This window comes from Macrobrachium nipponense, chromosome 33, assembly GCF_015104395.2.
Source record: "Macrobrachium nipponense isolate FS-2020 chromosome 33, ASM1510439v2, whole genome shotgun sequence".
NCBI lineage: Eukaryota > Metazoa > Arthropoda > Malacostraca > Decapoda > Palaemonidae > Macrobrachium > Macrobrachium nipponense.
This window is the reverse complement of record NC_087219.1, coordinates 48,647,699-48,671,698: the sequence shown is the minus strand read 5'-3', so window position 1 is coordinate 48,671,698 and position 24,000 is coordinate 48,647,699. Positions and strand designations below refer to the sequence as shown.

The 24,000-nt window shown below is 39.7% G+C and overlaps 1 protein-coding gene across 1 annotated transcript in view; it reads right to left on the bottom strand.

Annotated features, from left to right (window-relative positions):
- LOC135202853 (solute carrier family 7 member 14-like) overlaps positions 1 to 24,000 on the bottom strand; it is a 785,318-nt gene that overhangs the window by 663,029 nt on the left and 98,289 nt on the right. The gene's annotated exons all lie outside the window — the stretch shown is intronic.

Here is a 24,000-nt window from a genome sequence, read left to right as displayed (position 1 = left end):
GTATTTCTCGATGGTGCCCGAGTTTTAGTACAAGTACCAGTCATAAGTTGGTGCGCTCTCTCTCTCTCTCTCTCTCTCTCTCTCTCTCTCTGCTGTTAACAAGGTTGCCTCAACTTTCCGCAAAGATCCTGGAAGTATCCTTCCATCTTCCTATACAAGGAGCATAATCTCTCTCTCTCTCTCTCTCTCTCTCTCTCTCTCTCTGCTGCTAACAAGGTTGTCTCGATTTTTCACAAAGATCCCTAAAGTACCCTTCCATCTTCCTTATGCAAGGAGCATAATCACTCTCTCTCTCTCTCTCTCTCTCTCTCTCTCTCTCTCTCTCTCTCTCTCTCTCTCTCTCTGTGCTGCTAACAAAGTTGTCTCGATTTTCCACAAAGATCCTGGAAGTACCCTTCCATCTTCCTATACAAGGAGCATAATATCTCTCTCTCTCTCTCTCTCTCTCTCTCTCTCTCTCTCTTCGCAGCAACAAGTGTGCCTCATATGTCGTGCCATCCAAAGGCTCCTTGGCTAAATGGCTTACGCGGCGTCGTTATTTATCCCTATCATTCTGGAACGAAGAGGAAGATTTCCTGGAAGACTGATAACCCGATACTTCACGAGGAAATGTAAATCGCCGCATTTATAACACTTAACGAACGGCTCATAGTTTCAACAGCCTTTGCAATATGTCACTTTGATCATGGCTTCAATCTCGGCCGTTAGACATTAGGCAGGACGGATAAATTCAATTCGTCAAACGGAATTTCATGACAGACGAGAAGGAACAGGAATCTCACCAGCCGAATGTTGTAAAGAGAATGATTTTTCATTCATATATGTTTAAGTAGTGAGACGTTCCTTATTGTAAATGTACTTAATTCTATATTTATCACAGACAGGCCAAACACCAAATTTAACGAAAACTGGCCGATATTTAATAGTGACTTTTACCATTTATATTATAAAGGGGAAAATAATAAATGCCAAAAGTGTTAAAAGTTACTATATCTGGCTGTAATTTTCACCATTGTATCATAAATATGAAAATAATAATTGCCAAGAGTGTTAAAAGGAACTCTTTCCGTCCCATTTCCATGACTGAAATTGAAATGTAAACGACAACGGCAAAAGAAGCAATTGAAATTCAAAATTGTCCGGGAACTCATTTTTCTACAGTGTATAGACATTGCGAGGGTCTGTTTGCTTTACTACGGCAAAAATTGCAGGATGCTATCTTTGCTCGTATATATCGTGAATCACAATAAGTCACTTTTGTTTCGGTACTGCAGAATGGAAAGGTTGTCTCCTTCGTTCTACTGTGATCGTCGTTTAACGATATCAATGTTTGTTTATTGTAGGTGAAGATTCCCCTCTCCTCTGCTATAATATATGTTTCCTTTACTCTGATGTAAGAGGGTTGCTGGATTAAGCCTCTGTTCTAATGTTATAGAATATGCAAGATTTTGCCTTTTTTTCAACCATGGTATAAGTTGCAAAGTGTCACCTTTGTTCTACAAAATGTAGGTTGCAAGATATTGACATTTTCTCAACCATGGCATAAGTTGCAAAGTGTCATCTTTGTTCTACAAAATGTAGGTTGCAAGATTTTGCCTTTGCCACCTTTTTGAAGAAGCTGCAAGGTGCCACCTTTACTCGAATATAGCTGATATTGCAAGATGACGTTTTCATTGGCTGTATTATGGAAGAAGTTGAAAATGTGTTACCTTTCCTCTACTGTTGTAATTTGCAAGATGTGGCATTTGTTGTACTTTGATAACTTCTTTTTACTTCCGGATCTAACGTGGTGATGGTTGTCGAGTTTGTCTCGTCCAGTTTTCATGTACATGTGATTTTTGTATACAAATAGAGATGAAAATATGACATAATTGTGATAAATATGAGTAGATTACTAAATTTAGTCTTCCATCAAATTCCCAAAGTAAGCAAGGTCAGGTTTTGTTATATGATAGCATTATATGTATTTATGCCTGTACATATACATATTTATATATATGTATACACACACACACAACACACACACACACACACACACACACATATATATAATATATATATATATATATATATCAATCCGCTGAGGCATTGGCTGTGTATATATATAAATATATATATATATATATATATATATATATATATTATATAATATTATTATATATATATATATATAATACACACACACATATATATATCTATAATATATACATATATATATATATATATATATATATATATATATATATATATATATATATATGATATATATTTATGTATGTATGTTAACTGAATCACGAAAGTTAGGAACGTGATAAATCCATAAATAAAGATATATGCCACGAAGGAAAAATAAATGAAGGAGTAACTGCGAGACCTTTCGACGTTTCCACGTCCTTTACTGAGCAGAAATGACATACATGGGACAAAAGACAAAACAAGAAGATTCGTATAACTGACAGATAGGGATTATAAAGAGATTAGTACCTAGAATCCGACACACCTGGAAGAGAGTAACCTTCCCAAACAAGCATAAACAATGGGTGCGATTAAAAGTTTAAGATAAACATCTCAGATACAAGGACAAGACAATTAAAGAATTATAGGTGACAGCTGTTCAGAACTTTGGTAAACAAAACCATGTTCACAATACAGGTTAGACATACATTACAACGAAGAAAATAACTCAAAGGCAACTAATTTTTTATTTAAGTCTGTAATTATATCTTTGAGGTCGATTCTTAAACATGTTACAAATACAGGTTAGGATATACTTCTACAACGAAGTCATTTATGATTCAAAGGCACACACTTTTTTTTAAGGTCTGTACTTCATTTGAGGTCATTCTTGAAACATGTTAAAAAAATACAAGGGTCTAAAATGAAAAAGGCCACGACTAACATTGAAATTACAATGAAAAGTAAGTTGTATTAAAGCAGATTCTAAAAGATTTCGTGATATGACATCTCTTGACCTTGCAATTACTGAACTACCAACCCAATTTATTCGGTGGTTGTTTACACTTAAATGAATGAATATTGCATTAGATGTTTGCCCAGTTTTTACAGAATATTTATGCTGGCTTAACCTTACTTCTAGGCCCTTGCTAGACTGTCCGAGATAAAATGAGGGACAATCCATACATGGAATTTTATATATTATGTTGTTGCTTTCTCTGGGGCTATTTTTTATTAACATTCCCTTTAGTGTGTTATTATAGGAGAAAACAAGGTTGACATTAAAAGCTTTTAACAATGATTTAATGGTTTCAAATCCGTTAAAAAAGGGCAAACTGAGAATGTTCTTAAAATTTTCTCTCTGTGTGTTACTTACACTATAAAACTTTTTGTGGGCTTTATTATAACAAATATCTAATATATGTAATTTCAATGTTAGTCGTGGCCTTTTTCATTTAGACCCTTGTATTTGTAACATGTTTAAGAATGACCTAAAAGATATAATTACAGACTTAAATAAAAATTAGTAAACTTTTAATCGCACCCATTGTTTATGCTTGTTTGGGAAGGTTACTCTCCAGGTGTGTCGGATTCTAGGTACTAATCTCTTTATAATCCCTATCTGTCAGTTATACGAATCTTCTTGTTTTGTCTTTTGTCCCATGTATGTCAGTTCTGCTCAGTAAAGGACGTGGAAACGTTCGAAAGGTTCGCAGTTACTCCTTCGTTTATTTTTCCTTCGTGGCATATATCTTTATATATATATATATATATATATATATATATATATATATATATATATATATGTATTCATTTATATATATATATATATATATATATATATATATATATATATTTAGTGGAATGACTTTTTGTGTGTCCATTTAAGTATTCAAACAGTGTATCAAACAGTGTAAATGGGTCATCCCAAGGAAAACCAGGTTCAAATAGCTAAGCAAGGCGGAACGATGGAGATACGTTTCATTGTTAAGAAATTCACAGCTTCGTGAAAACAAATTGTTAAAAAATATCCACAATTATATATTAAAAATATATATCTATGTAAAAATATATAACAAAGACTTTCGAACACCTGAACGGTGTTCCTCCTCAATAAACGTTAAAATGCAAGGAAGAAGATTGTTTCCTCCTGAAGAGCATCTAAAAAGGTGGGCGGGGCGAGAAAATAACAGTCCATCATCGAAGTGCTGGTTCGTGTATTAGGTAATCCCGATCTCTACAGGCAGTTGCGCCAACCTACTCGATCTCCGAACCTGTGAAGTTGCTCCTGCTTGCACTGCATAGGTGCCAGAGTCGGAAACATCCACAGGGACGTCGGCTATCTGTGCGTCTATCGACGCGTGCGGTGAATTAGTACCCAATGGTCAGTTGACCATGGTGGGTGGTGACAAGTGAGGGTGGTGAAAGACACAAAATGTTTGCTAAAAACTAAAAGATTATCACCCTCTGAAGCCACCGTCTGTCTGTATATGTATGTGATTACACATACCTATTGCAGAAAACACAATGTGCACCTTTATATAATTTTTGTGACAGAGTGATGCAGAAAATTCTGTGAATTGGTTTGCAATAAGCAAGACTTTAATTTTTATTATGTACAAAGTTCATTTTCATGTTAGGAGACTGATTTTAGTGACACTAAAGCTTAATATTTATACTTGATTGCATTGCACTCGAAAAGCACAACAAAAATGAAAGGTCAAGATGAGAAAAACCAAATTTTGTAATAAATTTCTATAAATAGATATTTTCCTAAAAATTAAACTAAAGAGGTGTACTATTTAATTTGAACCATACAAACCTGCTGAAAATGGGTTTCCAGTGATATATATTTGTTACTATTTATGTCTGCTTTCGTGGTACGATTGGAGCTAAAGAATTGTACTTAATATTAAAATGCATAGAATATGAAACAACAAACTTGTGTCAAAACGAGACTCGAGGATAGCTTAAAACCAACTTTTCTATACTTTTGTTGTAAAAATGTACCCGACAAAAATTCAGTAAAAAGAACATTCAATTTTTTGCACCAAGGATTCATGTATTATTTTTTTCTGCATTTATTACACTCATTGCATTGTAGAGAATATGACCATTGTTTTTGTCGGTATGGGTGGGCTAGAATGTATGTATGTATGTATGTATATATTGCTACGTATATAGAACGCCTCGCCTTCCCAGCAGTGTTTTAGTTATATTTAATTATAAAAGTAGCAGCCATGCCGTCTCCTGAAGCTACTGTTGTTGGGAGAGTGGGTATGTCATAGGACTGATATTTCCGGTCTGACGGAAGCTTAGGGTAAGAGAGGCAGGTCACAAGAGTAGCTAGGCTTCGAGATGGATTTTAGGGACTTCTACAATAAGACCTATTTTCCTTCCCAATTTGCTGGCGTTGTGTTTACCACCTTTCAGGCAATGCTCGAGGCGGTTTTTGGAAGCCCCGTGATTCGAAACCACCCAGTATCACTCTCAGTCGGCTGCGAGACGTGATCTCGGACAGAGGTCAAATGGCCAGCCTCCCAAAATTAGGCCTACCCACGTCGTGCTGGTGGACACGAACCCCAGACCTGAACAGAGGTCAGGCCGCATTCTTCTACAAGGATACACAGAATATTGCATAAAGGTACGTCTGAAAGTGTAAACTTCAACCCAGCACCTTTTACTACCCTACGACTCTTGCTAAATTCATTTTCAATTCTCATTTTTACCCCTTCTACATCAAAGCCCTTTGTCCTCATCGGGCCACGTGCTCCCCTTTGTGACTTGTTAAAGACCAAGCTTTCGTGTATACCTCAGTGAACCATTCGAGTTTACCTTCCTCAATGTTAGAGAATTAATCAGCCTTAATCAAAGCAAGAAGTCATTTTTCCTTTTATCTCGTTTAATCTGGGATTCTTTTCCAGATTCCCTGAGCCACGTGTCATGTCTCTGCCCGCAAGTGTTGCATTAACCCAAGTGAATGAAAATCAGCTTGAATTGAATGAGACTATAAGCCCCAACGTGGGGGCCAATATCATTTAACTTTTCTCCAGGCCAGCACGGGCCTTTCTGTAAATAAATAGTTTTAAAGTAACGAGCTGAGTTTTCTGGCGACCTTCCCTCTAAAGAAGTTACGGTAAGTTCAAGCAATTCCCTCTTTGAAATCCCTAAATTACTTCCGTTTACGTATCTAGTCTCTCACAAGGCCCTATATACGTAACATTGTCGACCTCGCCGAGGATCGAATCCGGGCTTGCTTAAAAAAGCTTGTAAATCGCGTTATCCGTCGTAAAACGTAAACTGTAAATTATTTTACAAAAAGTAAATCAAGCACACTTGCAGGGAAAGAAGACACACTGACTCACGTAAGGTATTCCATTCTTAATATGATTATTCTATAACCAATGTTAGCTTAAGGTACGTTTAAGTATTTTTATTGTAGAAAGTGTTTAAAAGAGCGTAGGTAGAAATCTTATTATTGTAACGGCGAACGCGCCAGAGCTTTATTTTAGCGGGGAGCAAACAATTTGCCCCGCGAATTCTCTGTTACTTTGTGCTGTCCTCGTCGGACGAGACAGAGCACGTGTGTAGAATAGATGCCAGAAAGAACCAGATCAAACTAGGAAGTGCTTTGCCAGGGTTTATTGCTGTGTTTGAAAGCCTAGCTAGTTAGGAGTGTTTTACTAATAGTTACGGCAAAAGAAGTGTACAATTCTTTTGTCTGTGATATGTTAGGGTATTCATTTTTAACTTAGTTTTCATTCCAAGTGTTGGTAAACCGCTACCTCTCAGCTTAAATTCAGCTTAGAGCATTCTCGCGCCTGCGCGGTCTCAACCAACCTTCGTCTCATTCACAGCGGCAGCCATGTTTGTTTCCTCTTTCAACAGTATCTAAACAATTTAAGCAAAGTAACGTAAGTCACGAAGTTTTAACGTAAATAATATCGATCTCGGTACTAGTATCTATCGTCCTGCCAGAGAAATTAACGTAATTCGCCTTGAATAAGAAACTAAACGTTCGTGTTGTAAATCGCCTCGCATTTACAGAGAATCAGCTGATTCGCCATCAATGCTAGCACACCGTGGTGCTAACCCGCTCTTCTCGCCTCACGTGTTCCACCTCGCATCGCTCACTCGCGCGCTGAGCGAAAATTTCATTTCACTTAACGTAACCTCATTTACAATTGTTTGCTAACATCGTTTTCAAATCCTTACCGTAATTTTTTCACTTGTCCTTACGTAAAGTTAACGTAAATCTTAAAAGTAGAGTCACTTGCAAGAATTGTTAACGTAAACGCGTCTTTGTAAAATTCATATTGAAACGCAAATCATTTCATAAGCGCGAGCCGCTAATAGTAACGTAAAAATCGTTCACCACGAGCGCGTTACATTTTCATAAAAACGTTTTCAAAAGCAATTCTTTCAGTAAACGTTAACGTAAGTAGATAATTTAACGCAAGTTGCGTCATATTAAACGAACATTAGTAGTTAAATTCAAATATAAGGGAGTTCATTCACATATCATTTTTCACCCTCTCCGAGAGAGAGAGAGAGAGAGAGAGAGAGAGAGAGAGAGAGAGAGAGAGAGAGAGTACCAGAACCCAGTATTCACGAAGCCAAGAGTACTACATCTTACCATTAATTATAGCATGCCGAATTAACCTTATTTTAGTCTCTTGTCTTTCATTTACAGAGCGTGATACGTACGCGCATGTGTCCATTGCAGTTCGCAAACATTTATTTGTTTCATTTATCGAGTACTTCAGCGAGTGACTGAGCATTTCTAAAATTTCCATTACCTGTCGTTGCCCGAGTGGTCTTTTCATTTTCTTTATCACGAAAGACTTGCGTATACCGCAAGCACAATTCGCACAGTGTGCCATGCAAAATTCATTACTTCCAGACAGGGAAGTCGTTTACCAGTTTAGGACTGGCCACCCACCAGTGCACGTCAGGTCTTACCATTTTACAGTGCCACTAATTCTTGACACTGTCCATCGACTGGCTGCTGAAGTACTCCCACCTTTTACTTTCTCTCCTCCACCATTACACTCTGCCAATGAGCAGTTGCCATTTCCTTCAGTATATTTAAAGTATACTGCATGTAGTGTCCGGGACACACCAGCACGATACCAGTGCTCAAAGGAACGCCTCCTCATAAGTGCCATTGCACCTGTACAGGCCGTACAGGTAGCCATTAAACCTGCGTGTCCGTCCTTACGGAACGCCCAACCCTAATTAGTGTGTCCGTGTACAAGGGTCAGTGATCCTTCGGAACACTCAACAAGGGAACGCCTCCCAGAAGTGCCGCAATACCAGCCCTAAGTGCTGACAAACCTGCGTGTCCGTCCTTACGAACGCCCAATTCATTAATGTCCGTGTACAAGGGTCAGTGATCCTTCGGACCAATCAAGGGAACGCCTCCCGAAGTGCCATCGCACCTGTACAGACGTACAGGTAGCCCTATATCTGCGTGTCCATCCTTACGGAACGTCCAATTCATTAAGTATCTGCCATTTTGGATCACTGAAACCAAGGAACGCCTCCTCATAAGTGCCGTGCACCTGTATTGGACCTACAGGTAGCCCATTCCAACGTCTCCCAAGTTGGGAACGCCCGTAAGTGTGACGTACACAGCACACTTCATTCGATTTTTCACCTCAGCAGAAGGTGCCATTCACAAAAGTGCCACCGAGCACAGTCTTTTCACTTTTCATTACCACATTGCATGAAACCCATTTCCAAGTGAGTTGCCACTTTCCACAGTAGGCACTCCTATTCCATTCAGTACCCTTTCCTGGCCATTATTTTCATTTTTTGTTCTTCCGAGCCTCTACTGTAGCCTAAGGGAAATGTCTTCCCCTGCTTCCCGCGACTTCTTTGCCAGAGAGCTAGAGAAGCTCGGAGCCCTCATAACTCTGGGCAGGGAGGCTGGTTACACTTGACCAGCCCTTGACCAGTGGATAAAGACGCAGCAGGCTGCTGCGCGCCCAGCCAGGGAAAGGAAGAAAGAGAAGCAGAGAGGAAGGAAAGAGAAGAAGAGAGAAAGCATGAGCTAGCTCTCCTAGATGACGCAATCTCTCTGCTAGTTTCCAAGCCCCAGACCATGAGCTGGACTCCCGGTAAGAGGTGGTTGCGGAGGTTCTGCACCACTTGTTGTGTGCGTGGGCATGCTGTGGATTCCGACCAGTGCCCAAGTCGGTCTCTACCTTGGGAGGAGAGCTTCCAGGGTGAACTTCTCCAAGGCTACCTGTTTAGCCCTGCCTGATGAAACAGTCTCCTACGGCCTATCAGTGGGTACAAGTCATGGCCGACACCGAAAGCCCAGGTCTCCCTTATTTCCAGAAAGGCATTGCCTAGGGGTGCCAAAATCCAGACGAACGAAGAAATTCAGTTTGAATGGATTGACGGTAACCTCTATTCTGTTCCTTCGGTCCTTCTGAATGTGGAAATGCCCTTTCTGGACCAGGAGACCAGGGAAACCACATTGTGCCGCCTGGGCGTAGTTGACCAATTTCATGATGTTTATCAGGTGATATTGGGCCGAGATCTACTAAAGCCGTATCTCCCCTGGACGCAGCTCCCACTACCAGATGCACCGGACACCTGCAGCATGCCAGTAACCACACCTCAATTTTAGGTTCAGAGGCTAGTGCCTCCGATGTCCCCGACATACTTTCTATTTGTGAGCCTGGTCCTGATCCAGTGCCGGAGATAGAAATTCACCTGCCGCATCCTGCCAGCCTTTACCTTTTTACCGCCTACCTCCTCCCTTTTGAAAGAGGTAAGCCCACCAGTTAACCCCGAAATTGCTTCCGAGGGTGATTCAACGGAGGTTCCCTTAACCCTCCCCACGTCACATCACTGCCAGAGAGGACTCTTCACCTGCTTGCCAAAGCACACTGCCAGCCTTGGTGACTCCGCAGATTCGCAACCTGTGGGGCCATCTCGGCCTTATCATCCAGTGCCACGGAAGAGGTTCTGGAACAAGTTCTGCCGAGACTGTGGCCGCAAGGGTCACATGTCTGCAAATTACGGAGGGTGCGCGAACCACAATATTCCGGCCATCGCAATGGCCGTCACCAATCCTTCTTCTCTAGGACCCCCAGCTAAGGGCCCTATAACCGTCGCACCCCTCCAAAGCCATTATCAGCCAAGCCACGTCAGAGCCTACGACGACTCTGGCGCTCAAATCTCCCTGATGCGGGAAGACAGAATTCCCCGAGGGGCTAATGTTGATAGACGTCGATTGATCACCATTGAAGGTATCAATCACATTAAAAACTGATCCTTCCGACCGTCCAATTGAGGGTCACTAGACCTCACTTCTCCAAAGTTTGTACCCTTGCAGTTGCAAGCTACATTCCAGGAGGTTACGACCTCCTCCGAGGGCAAGACATGAAGTCTCCCTCACAATTCAAAAAGCCTAGGGGTCCTAACCCCATGTCAATTCACTCCAAAGCAAGGAGTCATCGAAATTCTACTTCCTCTAGGAAGTACGTCCACCAACAGTCTCCCCCGCTACCAAGGAGGGAGATTGATCATTCACAGTTCCGTTGCAAAACCTGCAACGTAATAGGGCACTCCACGAATTGGCCTAGGTGCCCTAGCAAACTACCAGCAGCGGACACTGTCCATTTTCACAAGGCCTAGCCTTCAACAAGAGACAGGAGCCTCTGTCTCCATTTCCAAGGGCACGCTGAGATTGTATTGCACCTCCGGTACCCGTCACAGGTCCAGTCGACCTCAACTCTCTGCCAGTGCCACTTGGCAGCACTGAGCAGTGCCAAGCTCCGTCCAGCCTGGACGTAGAGCCACCACCGAACTTGACCTCTGCGCCTGGCCCCAGAGTCGTTGCCTCCGTCTACTCCAAGGACTGGTATAGCCAGGTCCTGGAGGAATAAGAAGAAGAAGAAGAAGGGACGTCATTAACATACTAACAAAAGAGCCACATGCTCTCCTTGACACCTGTGCCCAAGGTACAGTGTCGCATTCAATTGCAGAGTGATCCTGGCACCTACCCAGAGAAGGTAGCCAGCCCGATCCCTGCCAGTAGCACTAACCCTCTAACCCCTAGCCATTGTAATACTAACCCTCACTTAAATATAATTACCTCATTGCATTTCCCTCCTGGTAAATTAACCACTCATCATCCCCAACGCATCATTACCTCTCATCATGTATTTTACCAGTTCCGTCGCTGAACTACTGCTGTGCGTACACACTCTGGAATGATTGCGTCTTCATTTAACTGTATTGAGTAGGTTAGGCTAATGGGATTTAGTACCAGGGCATTAGGTTAGTAGCAAGTAGAATTTTCAAGTAACCTTATCTAGGGGTAGAGTAGACTGTCGTCACAAGACAACCTGTAGTTATTTATTAGGCTAGACTACATCAACTATATTAAGTTAGTACACTTAGCATCTTTGCCTATAAGTTAGGTAGGCCATTGTAGTCAGCCGTATCGCTGCTCAAAAAACTTCAAGTTAGAGTAGGAGAACTGGTTGTCGAGGCGATCAACTTATTTAAGCCAAGACCTTCAGCCCGAAAGGGAGTGAATGCCTTCTTAACAGGGGGAGCTGCTACGTATATAGAACGCCTCGCCTTCCCAGCAGTGTTTTAGTTATATTTAATTATAAAAGTAGCAGCCATGCCGTCTCCTGAAGCTACTGTTGTTGGGAGAGTGGGTATGTCATAGGACCTGATATTTTCCGGTCTGACGGAAGCTTAGGGTAAGAGAGGCAGGTCACAAGAGTAGCTAGGCTTCGAGATGGATTTTAGGGACTTCTACAATAAGACCTTATTTTTACCTTCCCAATTGCTGGCGTTGTGTTTACCACCTTTCAGGCAATGCTCGAGGCGGTTTTTGGAAGCCCCGTGATTCGAAACCACCCAGTATCGCTCTCAGTCGGCTGCGAGACGTGATCTCGGACAGAGGTCAAATGGCCAGCCTCCCGAAAATTAGGCCTACCCACGTCGTGCTGGTGGACACGAACCCCAGACCTGAACAGAGGTCAGGCGCATTCTTCTACAAGGATACACAGAATATTGCATAAAGGTACGTCTGAAAGTGTAAACTTCAACCCAGCACCTTTTCCACTACCCTACGACTCTTGCTAAATTCATTTTCAATTCTCATTTTTACCCCTTCTACATCAAAGCCCTTTGTCCTCATCGGGCCACGTGCTCCCCTTGTGACTTGTTAAAGACCAAGCTTTCGTGTATACCTCAGTGAACCATTCGAGTTTACCTTCCTCAATGTTAGAGAATTAATCAGCCTTAATCAAAGCAAGAAGTCATTTTTCCTTTTATCTCGTTTAATCTGGGATTCTTTTCCAGATTCCCTGAGCCACGTGTCATGTCTCTGCCCGCAAGTGTTGCATTAACCCAAGTGAATGAAAATCAGCTTGAATTGAATGAGACTATAAGCCCCAACGTGGGGGCCAATATCATTTAACTTTTCTCCAGGCCAGCACGGCCTTTCTGTAAATAAATAGTTTTAAAGTAACGAGCTGAGTTTTCTGGCGACCTTCCCTCTAAAGAAAGTTTACGGTAAGTTCAAGCAATTCCCTCTTGAAATCCCTAAATTACTTCCGTTTACGTATCTAGTCTCTCACAAGGCCCTATATACGTAACAATTATATATAATATATATATATATATATATATATATATATAATATATAATATATATATATATATAGAGGAGAGAGAGATAGAGAGAGATGTATAGAGAGAGAGAGAAGAATAATTTACATGCAAATCTATCCAACAAAATTATGATTGCAAACCAAAATCACCGTATCTTGTCGTAGAGATTATTGTGCAGAGAGAGAGAGAGAGAGAAGAGAGAAGGAGAGAGAGAGAGAAGATATAGAGAGAAGAGAAAAGAATGTATACATGCAAATCTATCCAGACAAAATATATGAATGCAAACAAAATCACCGTAATCTTGTCGTAAAGAAAAACAATATTGTCAGAGAGAGCAAAATTATTGTGCGAGAGAGAGAGAGAGGATAGAGAGAGAGAGAGAATGTATAATCAAAATATCCAGATATATGAATGCAAACAAAAATCACCCGTAATCTTGTCGTAAAGAAAACAAATTATTGTGCAGAGAGAGAGAGAGAGAGATAATCGTTTATATTAAAATGAAATACGGCAAAATTACGACGCCGTTCCACATTAACAAGAAACTTGGAAGGTCCATCCATCAGGGCTTATTAACAGGGGGGGGGGGGTCCCCCCCCCTAAGTTCTTCCCATTGGCCCTCTTTTATCTTTCCCCCCTCCCATTCCTCTAACGGATTCTCCCTTATTCTGGTCTTCCTTCTCGTATATGTACATCTGCTCTCCTTTCTCCTTCACTCCTCTTCTCTTATCTCTGTGCCCTGTACCCTCTCTCTCTCTCTCTCTCTCTCTCGCCCCGTTTTGTTTTTCCTCCCTCTCTCTTCCTCTTTATTTTATTTTCCCTCCTCTCCCCCTTTTTTCCCCCCACCCTTTTATTTTTCCTCCCTCTCTCTTCCTCTTCATTTTATTTTTCCTCATCTTTTTTTTTTCCCCCCCCCTTTTATTTTTCCTCCTTCTATCTTCCTCTTCCATTTTATTTTTTCCTCATCTCTTCCCCCTCCCTTTTATTTTTCCCCTCTCTCGCTTCCTCTCCCTTTTATTTTTCCTCCTTCTTTCTTCCTCTCCCCTTTTATTTTTCCTCCTTCTCTCTTCCTTTCCCTTTTAGTTTTCCTCCTTCTCTCTCTCTCCCCCTTACCCAACTCCCTGCTATTCCTCTTGACTCCCATTCTGTTCTAGTCTATCCCTTCCATTCCATTATTTCACCATGACCCCTCCCCCTCCACTTCCACCACTCTCTCCTTGACCCTCCCTCTCCCCCTCTCCCTCTCTCCCCCTCCCCCTCCCCCTCCTTTTATCTATAGACCGCCAAGCCTTGGCAAAACTGTGCTAATGATACTCACTGCTGAGCTGTTGGTGATGGATTGCTGCCCAGACTGAAAATGGACGGTTAATATTTCATTTGTAAATGAGTTTTTATTAATCTCCTCATTTCATTCTTCTTGCTCTAGTTGTCGTTATTTATTGCGGTGTTAATTGGCACTTAATTTATATGTTGCTCTGCTTACGTTGTTATTAATATTTATCTGTATTCACTCATTTATTATGTAACTTTTAATTTATAACTTTGCATAACTTTATGTTATAGAAAGGTTTTTTGTTTAATGTTTTACCAGTAATACGTTAATATTTCTATAAAAAAACGGCTTCTGCGTTATTAATATTAATAATATCTTTTATGGTATTACATTTTGCCTCTTATGAAAGCTCTCTTTATTCTCTGTCTATGCGTTTTCCGTGATTGTTTTCTTGAGAGTAGTAATAATAGAATATGTGTTAGTTCTCGTCTATCATCATTTTTGCGTCTCATCGCCAGACTTTACACGTATTAGTCAGTATTTCCACCGTCATAGGGCGTAATCGAAGTCAATGTTGGTGAAGATGATGTCGTCCATTGAAAACTCAAGTACTATCCATGTTTTGGCGCTGACAGTCTATGTATTTAGCACATTTTAACGGCAAGATAAATTGGAAAAAGCGTTCAGGTGACGGCACCTCTTGCCTTGGTGATCACTGCTAAATCTATAAGTTCTAATTAGAAAATTAATTTTAGTTACATATCCCAGATTCCATCATCATAAAAAATTTTCCTGGCGTAGCAACACTTCCGACGTAATCCTAAGAAGGTCCATTCGCTGTCTGATTGTAAATTGTTATATAACAAAACTAAATTTTGTTAGGAAATAGTTTCAAAAGTTTCTAAGTAAAGATAACAAATTCTCTCAATTCTGAGTGATGCCAGCATCAGAGAACAACTCGGCCTTACAATGATAAGGCTGAGCTGTTCTCTGATGCTGACATCACTCAGAATTGTGAGGGAATTCGTTGTTATCTTTACTTAGAAATGGCCTTTTGTAACCATTACTGAAAAAAAAAGTTAGTGCTGTAACTGACAGACATAGAATGTGTTACCATCATGCCAACAGTTCGCCAGTCCATGGAATGACCAGTGATTGCGACGTCTTGCGACTTTTTTTTTATAAGGAAAAGACAGTATCTTGCAACTTCCGATTCCTTTTGTAACTTCTGCCACATTGGAGGAAAGGTAACTGCAACATTTGCTGCAGTAAAGCAAAGGTGACATCTTGCCATTCATGCTCCGCCATAGCGATGTCCGAATTCGTGCAGTTTATGCGTCACTAGAGTAGCGTCTGACATCTTGCAATGCATGTGTCCCTAGAACAGTGTCTGACATCATGCAATGTATGTGTCCCTAGAGCAATGTCTGACATCTTGCAATTTGTGCTACATCCAAGCATTGCATCTTGCAACATCTTCCAGTTTAAAAGAACAAAATCAACATCTTGCTTCAGCCTCGGCCACAGTAGAGCATGGAAGACAATTGACAATTTCTGCTACAGTATAGCGAAGGCAACAATCGACAGCCTCTGCTACATTACAATATAGGCAGGGTTTGTGATTTTTTTTATTTAAAAAAAATAAAAAAATCAGTAGTTTATTTGATTTTTTTATTATTTTTTTTTTTATTTGGTCTTTTGATTTGTTAGACGGTTTTTCAGTCCTTTTTTCCTCAAAATATATTTTATGACATAATTACTATTGATTTATCTTTTAGGTTTCCAGTTCTGGCCTAAAGTATGTACTTGCAATTTTTTCATATAAAAATGATTAAATGCAGCACAGTTATGCTCAAGTTTTTATGAACCTCCTAACCATATTTTTCAGTTTGTTTGCTTCAAATTAAAGAAATTTTTAAAAATCATGATTTTTTAATGAAAAAAATATCAGTGATTTAATCGCTTAATTAAATCAGTTTGATTTAATAATTTCCAACCCTGAATATGGGTGACACCTACAACGTGAAATCTTGTAGCAGAAGCTACAGTAGAAAATAGAACATAGGGGACATATGGCAACTGAAATACATTTTGCCAATATGGCATAATGCAAAAGCTGCTCACTTCCTGGGCGGCTTGTGAGGGGGGGGGGGGGGGGGGGGGGGGGCGGGGGGGGGGGGGGGGAGGGGGGGGGTGGGGGGGGGGACCTTGGTTAATGCCGTCAGTGCATGAGGTGCTCTGTAATACCTAAATTGCACAATAGGTATTACTTCTGCTTCATTGCAGCATCCCTTCGGCCTCTAGCTCAACCCTTTTCATTCCTTTTACTCTGCCTCCGTTCATATTCTCTTTCTTCCATCTGCGAGGTTTTCTTCTTGTTGCACCTTTCAGATCTTTTTACTCTGAATTTCCCTCCCAGCGCTGAATGACCTCGTGTGTCCCAGCGCTTGTCCTTTGGCCGAAGTTCTATATTGTGTTCTATTCTAACAGCTTCTGAGGCTAGAAGTCGTTGGTTCATTGCATCAACATACGATTCCCTGTAATGGCAGTAAATCCATTATACTTTATAGTATATAATAATACTGGAGTTTTGAGATTTAAGCATTTATGAAAGTTTATGAAAGTCTCTTCGTTTCCCAAACGATAAGGGTGAGTAACTACGGCCCCAAACCCATTTAGCCGACACGCTCAGATGCACAGCATATAAGACACACTTGTTGCTGAAGATTTTGGAGAGAGAGAGAGAGAGAGAGAGAGATATGATCCTTGCATAGAGAGATGGTTAAGTGTTTTGCAACCCGTGCGTGAAATGAAGACACCCTTATTACCACAGAAGGATAGTTGAGAAGACAGATTGTTTACTACTACCAGTACACCTCCATCGAGCGGTACTGATCATGGTTTGCCCACTAAGTTATGCCGTCTAATTGAGTGCGCAGTGTTGACTGTGTTAACTAAGTAAACGCGAAAGAGAGAGAGAGAGATTTATTACGCGTTTTCTTCTTTATACTAGGTACAGAATCGCAGCTACACTTAACCATTTTCTTGCTTTAGAGGAAGATGATGACTATCCCCTCTTTATAATCCTACATCTGGCATCGAAGTAAGACGAGCACCTTGTGTGCAAGTAAGTGTAGAATGTTGATGTTGTTGTACGGTTTGCTTAGCTTTCCAGGAAACTGGGCTGAATTGAGTACCATTTCCGGCACTTAATTGACCCTTAGGGGAAAGATTGGATGTTGTCTTAGGCCTATCGCTCCTCCATCAGCTGTGAAGACCTTTTTCCTGATTAATTATCCGGAAGGAAATCTAGAGGAAAGCGTTGTTTGCCTTGGATTTTGTTGGTTAGTTGGAGAAACTTGCTATAGTTATTCCAGAATGAAATGCTTTGTTTGTATGGTGTTTTCACGATGCATGGAACCAGTGGTTATTCAGCAACGGGACCAACGGCTTTACTTAGTGACTTCCGAACCACGTTGAGAGGGAACTTCTATCCCCAGAAATACACATCTCCAACGCCTCAATGGAATGCAGAAGAATCGAACTCGCGGCCACCCTTGTGGCACGCCAACACCATACCGACTAGGCCACTGAGGAGCTCAAAATGAAATGAGTTTACATCTGCGCATATCTGCCAAATCTATCAACAACAACAACAGGGGTGAAACCAGAAACCATTTCTCCCATTAAATATCTCCTTTTTTGTTACGCAGAATCATAAGTCAGTTACGTAAGTTCACGATTGACGAAGTTTTTTTCATGCAATAATAATCGGAATCATATTTTCTATCAACATGGCACATCAATTTGGTGGTGTTGCCAATATTTCAAACAGCTCCATGTGGGTTCAAATCCTCGGATAAGCAGCCTAGATCCTCTCCAGGGGCCGCTTTCGCTGGTCACGGTATTATCTCTGGAGGGATTTCCCCTCTCTACAAATATCTTGATTCCTCAATGTCTTACGTAAAGAATAAATTGGTAACCAAGGAAACATGAAATAAAGCATAATAATATAGAGTAAGTTGGACGAATGAGAAAATAACAATCGTATACAAACAGACTCTCTCTCTCTCTCTCTCTCTCTCTCTCTCTCTCTCTCTCTCTCTCTCTCTCTCTCTCTCTCTCTCTCTCTCTCCAATTAATTGAGAACAACGACTGAATATTGCTTGAATGCGATATGGCAAATGAACAAGAAATGTCACCTATATATCACCTATTTCCATAGCATTGATTAAATATTTTTAATTATCTAATCATGAAATAATGGTAAATGTACATCTACTGACAAAATAATTAAGATGGACATATGTTAAAATAAAATTTTAAAAATCTGTAAGATTTAGAAGAGAGAGAGAGAGATAGAGAGAGAGAAAGAGAGATTAAAATACCTGGAAATGAAAACCCCCTATAATCTAATATTTATAGCCTCAGTATTTGTCTCAAAGACATTCAAAGGGTGTAAAAATTGACGCAGGTCAGATCTTTAAACGCCAGGCCAGTGTAGTATAGTATAGAGAATAGTGATATTCACAATAATCTTTCGAGTCAGATTTGTATAGCAACTTATAAGTTTCAATTTTCCAAATTAGCAGTATACGTTTTTTTCCTTTTAACTAGTTTGAATTTAGTATACTCCGAGAAAAAGAATCCATGACACAAAATCGAGACAAGAAAAATCAGATAGCTTACGTAACTCGTATTTGAAACTGGTAATCTGAAATTAGTGTGTTGCTATTTTCCTCCTCTTTTTTTTATTTTATTTATTTATTATTTTCTTTTTTACTGAAGTCGTCTTTTGATTCCGCTCCAAGAGAAAAATCCCATACACCAAAGTTTCTATTGCTTTTCGAGAAAAGGGTTAAAGAATTAGATTCTGGGAGAGAGAGAGAGAGAATGTGTGCATGGGTGGGAGAACATTAGTATATGCGTGCGTGCGTGCGTGTGAGAGAGATGAAATATTAGTAAGGGTGAGAGAAATTAATATATGCGTGCGTGCATGTATGTGTGTGTGTGTGTGTGTAAAAGAGAGAGAGAGAGTCCCCATTACTTGTATCTGAGAGAGAAGTGGATAATTCGAGTAAGTGTTTGTGTTGGAGTGGAATAATATGCGACTTTGGGAGTTACCTAATTCGATTGAGCGATATTGATTGAGTTAATTTGAGAGAGAGAGAGAGAGAGAGAAGTCGGACTATCTGTTAGATCAGGAAACGTGATTAAGGCATGGGACGGGCTTATGATAAGGGAGGTACGTAGTGGGTTGGCATTCCGTAGGTTCCAACGTTTCAGACCCTGTTTACATTATTCATTCAGGAAACTGGGCTATGCCGTTATTCATTGCTGTATGGAGAAAGCAAATGTTTTTCTTCTGAATAACGTCATGATATTTAGATAATAAGATTTTTTTCTCCTTGCTATGTAAATTAATGCATTACAGAATTTTTTTTTATCTAAATTTTGCTAAGGAAACATGTTCCCTTCATACATTTCATTGTTTTAAGGATTTAAGTTACTTTAAGATAGGGAACAAAAAAATTATATCCTTGTTTACCACATTAAGTCACGGATTGGGGTGATCGTATATCTGAATGCTACACTGCATTAGCGAATAAGAAAAAGTTTCTTTCCATTCCTTTAGGGAATATCAAGGGATGGGAAAAGTTTTACTCTTATTATGTATGCTACACTTAAATGAAGAATTGGAAAGGCATTATTAACTATGTACTAGAAAATGGGGAAAGTTTTTCTTTTTACAATAGACCTTTGTAGCATAGTTGCCCAACCAATCGTTGATATAAGGCTTATTCAGATAGACTTGCATGCCATTAGTATTCACACAGACTTGTATGCTAACTAATGGTCTCGGAATCGCTGTTTCGTCTTTTTCATTTCAGTCACACAAAGTTTTAGACATAATGAAACTGCCATATGTTTATTATGACGCAGACCTTTGCTTCTTATGCCATGTCTTATGTTCTCCATTTCCTTTTTTTATGCAGTTGTTGAATATTTATCTGTTTAGTAAAACTCTATGCAGTTCAACTCAGAATCTCTTCGGCTTATAATGAATTAATAGAAACTTGCTGTTGAATTTAAGAGGCAAAACTTGAGAACGTTCTTTTTACTCACTTTTTCCATAGTTTCATTTGGGTCTGGGTTATGTTAGGGTGTTTGATCACCCTAATTTTTATGTATTTGAATAATATTGAAAAGGAATATCCCCAGTTATCAACGCCTAGCTCGGTTTGGTCACTTCATCTGTTCCAAGGCTTAGGAATTCTTTCCTGGCTGTATAATCTTTTTAAACTACCCTCTCTCTCTCTCTCTGGAGGCCTTTCTTTCTCTTTCTTTGGGGTTTAGCGTTGCTCTTTTCCATTGGCATTTATTCCAACACTTGCTCTGGGTAGATTGGGACTTTTTCCTTTTTTCCCAAGCGCTCGCTCTACGAAAAATTTCTCTTTTTTCTTTCAGCACTTGCGTTGATAAGTGCTTGCTCGTTTTTCATTCAGCGATTGGTAGATAAGGGTTTCTCTTTCGTTTTCCTCAATTCTGGCTAGGTAAAGCTTTCTCTTTTTTTTCTTCCTGCTCCTGTTCGGTGCGGTGGTAGTTGTTCTTTTTTTTCATCAACGGTTGTGCTTTTGCTCCCTTCGGTATTTCCTAAATAAGGGTATTTTTTTCTCCTTTACCTCTTGATATATAAGTGGTTTTAATTTCTTTCCTGGAACACTCAGTAAGTAAAAGTCGTCCCTCTGTTCCCCTTCAACATTTGTTAGACAAATATCCTATCTTTCTTTGCGTTTTCTCTTTCTTTACTTTCCCCAGCACATGTTTCATAAGAAGTTTTCCGTTTATTCGAACTAACTCTTGCAAAATAGGGGCTTTCTCTCTTCTTCCCTTTAACACCTGGTATATCGTTTTTCGTCATATTTTTCCCTTCAACATTCATTTCTCTTGGTGTCTTCAACGTTTGCTAGATTGTTAAATGTCATATGTTTTCCCAGTACTTGGTAAATAAAGGCTTTCTCTTGTTTGGCCTCCATCTTTTATTGGACGAGAACGTTCACTTATTTCTCATCCTGCACTTGTTAGAAATAGCTATATCTTTTTAAAACGTATTTGGTAAAGTTCGTCCCTTTACAAGAAACATTAAATATGAATTTAAAAGAAGCAAACCTTACTTTTAAGGTCATTTGGATTTGGTAAAGTTCGTCTCTTTACAAGAAACATTAAATATCTATTTAAAAGAATTAAACCTTACTTTTAAGGTCATTTGGAATTGGTAAAGTTCGTCTCTTTACAAGAAACATTAAATATCAGTTTAAAAGAAGTAAACCTTACTTTCAAGGATATATGAATTTGGTAAAGTTCGTCTCTTTATAAAAAACATTAAATATCAATTTAAAAGAAGTAAACCTTACTTTCAAGGATATATGAATTTGGTAAAGTTCGTCTCTTTAAAAAAAAAACATTAAATATCAATTTAAAAGAAGCAAACCTTACTTTCAATGATATATGAATTTGGTAAAGTTCGTCTCTTTAAAAAAAACACATTAAATATCAATTTAAAAGAAGTAAACCTTACTTTTAAGGATGTATGAAATCATGTAAAAAAAAAAAAAAAAAAATCCCACGGAACATCCAAGCATCCGTTAAAGTTGTCGATCAGATGGTACCGATGGTAATACCGGTGATAATACTGACAAATCGTTCAGTGAGAGCAGCCAGTACCTTACCCTTCCTGCCTTTCATCTCTCAGTACCATTCATCCTCGGAGGCTTATTTGACAGGCAGGCAGTCGTTGCCTTTGGATAGCAAATGATGATGATGATGACGATGATAACGATGAGATATGACATGCCACTTAAGTGTCATTACATCATATCATCGCAAAAGCGTCGCTTCTCACCGCGTGAAGGAGATCCTCTTTTTTGATATTTTGCTGGATGTAAAGGAGAGATAATGAGCGCTTTTTTTTTTCTCAAGGATGTATGAGTCTCTCTCTCTCTCTCTCTCTCTCTCTCTCTCTCTCTCTCTCTCTCTCTCTCTCTCTCTCTCTCTCATGTCCGAAATAGTTACAGTGCTTTAAGTTCAGAGGACATTCTATATTGTATAGAATACAAGGCGAAAAAGAAGACTCTCTCTCTCTCTCTCTCTCTCTCTCTCTCTCCTCTCTCTCTCTCTCTCTCTCTCTCTCTCAGAATAGGAATGACCTTACATGGAAAACAGATCTAAAAGGAAAATCCATATGAAAATAACAAATAAATTTGAAATACTTGATATACAAGTTGCATACCTGTGAAGTAACTGTCGCTCGTGCGAGATATTCTATGTCGTTTAAAAGTCTCATTCTTACTTCTTTTTTTATTCATTCTTCTGTCTACACGGCTCTTTATAGCCTGTCTTCTCCTGGGAGATGAAAAGGAAGATCGCTTTCTTTATTCTTAAAAAATATATATGTTTCTAGGGCGTGACCTGTGACCTGTGACCCAGCGTACCTAAGTCCACTTCTCTGATATTCAGCGTCTTATGGATGATATCACGTCAGATGAAACCCCTCAACTTAGGGTCATATCAGACTTGGGGCTGTCACACGGGATTTTGCAATGAGCAGATGGCGACAGGTGAAGGACTCTCATTTGGTTCTTCCCGTTATTATTATTATTATTATTATTATTTATTTATTTTTTTTTTATTTTGCTCTATCATAGTCCTCCAATCGACTGGGTGGTATTTATAGTGTGGGGTTCCGGGTTGCATCCTGACTCCTTAGGAGTCCATCACTCTTCTTACTATGTGCGCCGTTTCTAGGATCACACTCTTCTGCATGAGTCCTAGAGCTACTTCAGCCTCTAGTTTTTCTAGATTCCTTTTCAGGAATTATTATTATTATTATTATTATTCCTTTCTTTTAATCAGTCCTCCAATTCGACTGGTTGGTATTCATAGTGTGGGGTTCCGGGTTGCATCCTGTTTCCTTAGGAGTCCATCACATTCCTTACTATGTGCGCTGTTTCTAGGAGCACGCTCTTCTGCATTATTATTATTATTATTATTATTATTATTATTATTATTATTATTATTATTATTATTAAAGGAATCCCTTTACACCTGCCAGTCCATAGTCTTGTATTTTTAGTAACCGAAAACGTAATTGTCGTGCACTGTAGGCGTTACTTAAGGTTCATTGCAGCGTTCCTTCGGTTCCTGCAACCCCTTTCATTCATTTTACCGTACCTCCATTCATATTCTCTTCCTTCCATCTTGCTATCCAACCTCTCGTAACAATTGTTTCAGAGTGCAACTGCTTTGTGGTTTTCCTCCTGTTACACCTTTCCGACCTTTCTACGCCCAATTTCAGTTTAAGCGCTGATTGACCTCATAGGTCCCAGCGCTTGGCTTTCGGCCTAAATTCTATATCCCACCAAGTCCCTAACAATGGCGAAAGACCATTACGAAACCGGTTTTGTAAGAAGCGTATAAAACACACCTAACCCGCCCTAACAGTGACATGGAAAAGGAAATGAGTTTTTTTTCATTGAGGCTTTGGGTACTGCAGCCAAAAATAACAACATTCGTTTCATTCAACTTCCAGCTTTTTTCATTGAAGCGCTGGGTACAACAGCAGCCTTACATAACCTTTCCTATATATGAAAAAGTAGATTCACATCAACCGTGCATTTGATGTCTAGGCCACTCCCTTACGAACGCTCATGATTGGCTGTTGATAAGCCAATCACAGGGCTGGGAACTCTCAGTCTCTCTCAAGAGTTCACATGGGTAGGATCTATGTTCCTGCTCTCCTGAGGGATACGTCTGTCAAAAGTATACGTCAGGAGAGGTGGAACATACATCCTGCCTATGTGAACTCTCTCTAGAGACTGAGAGTTTCCAGCCCTGTAATTGGCTCATCTACAGCCAATCAGTAACGTCGTAAGGGACTGGCCCAGACATCAAATGCACGTGTGATGTGAATCTACTATAGTATGAGCGACTTTTGAAAGCTGAGATGAAAGTTTTTTTTTTTTTTTTTTTTTTTCCCAAGCGTTCATCTTTTAATATCACGTCATCTCATCATTTCATCATAGATGTACTGGATTAATGGAGGGTCCCAGTACGTAGGCCATA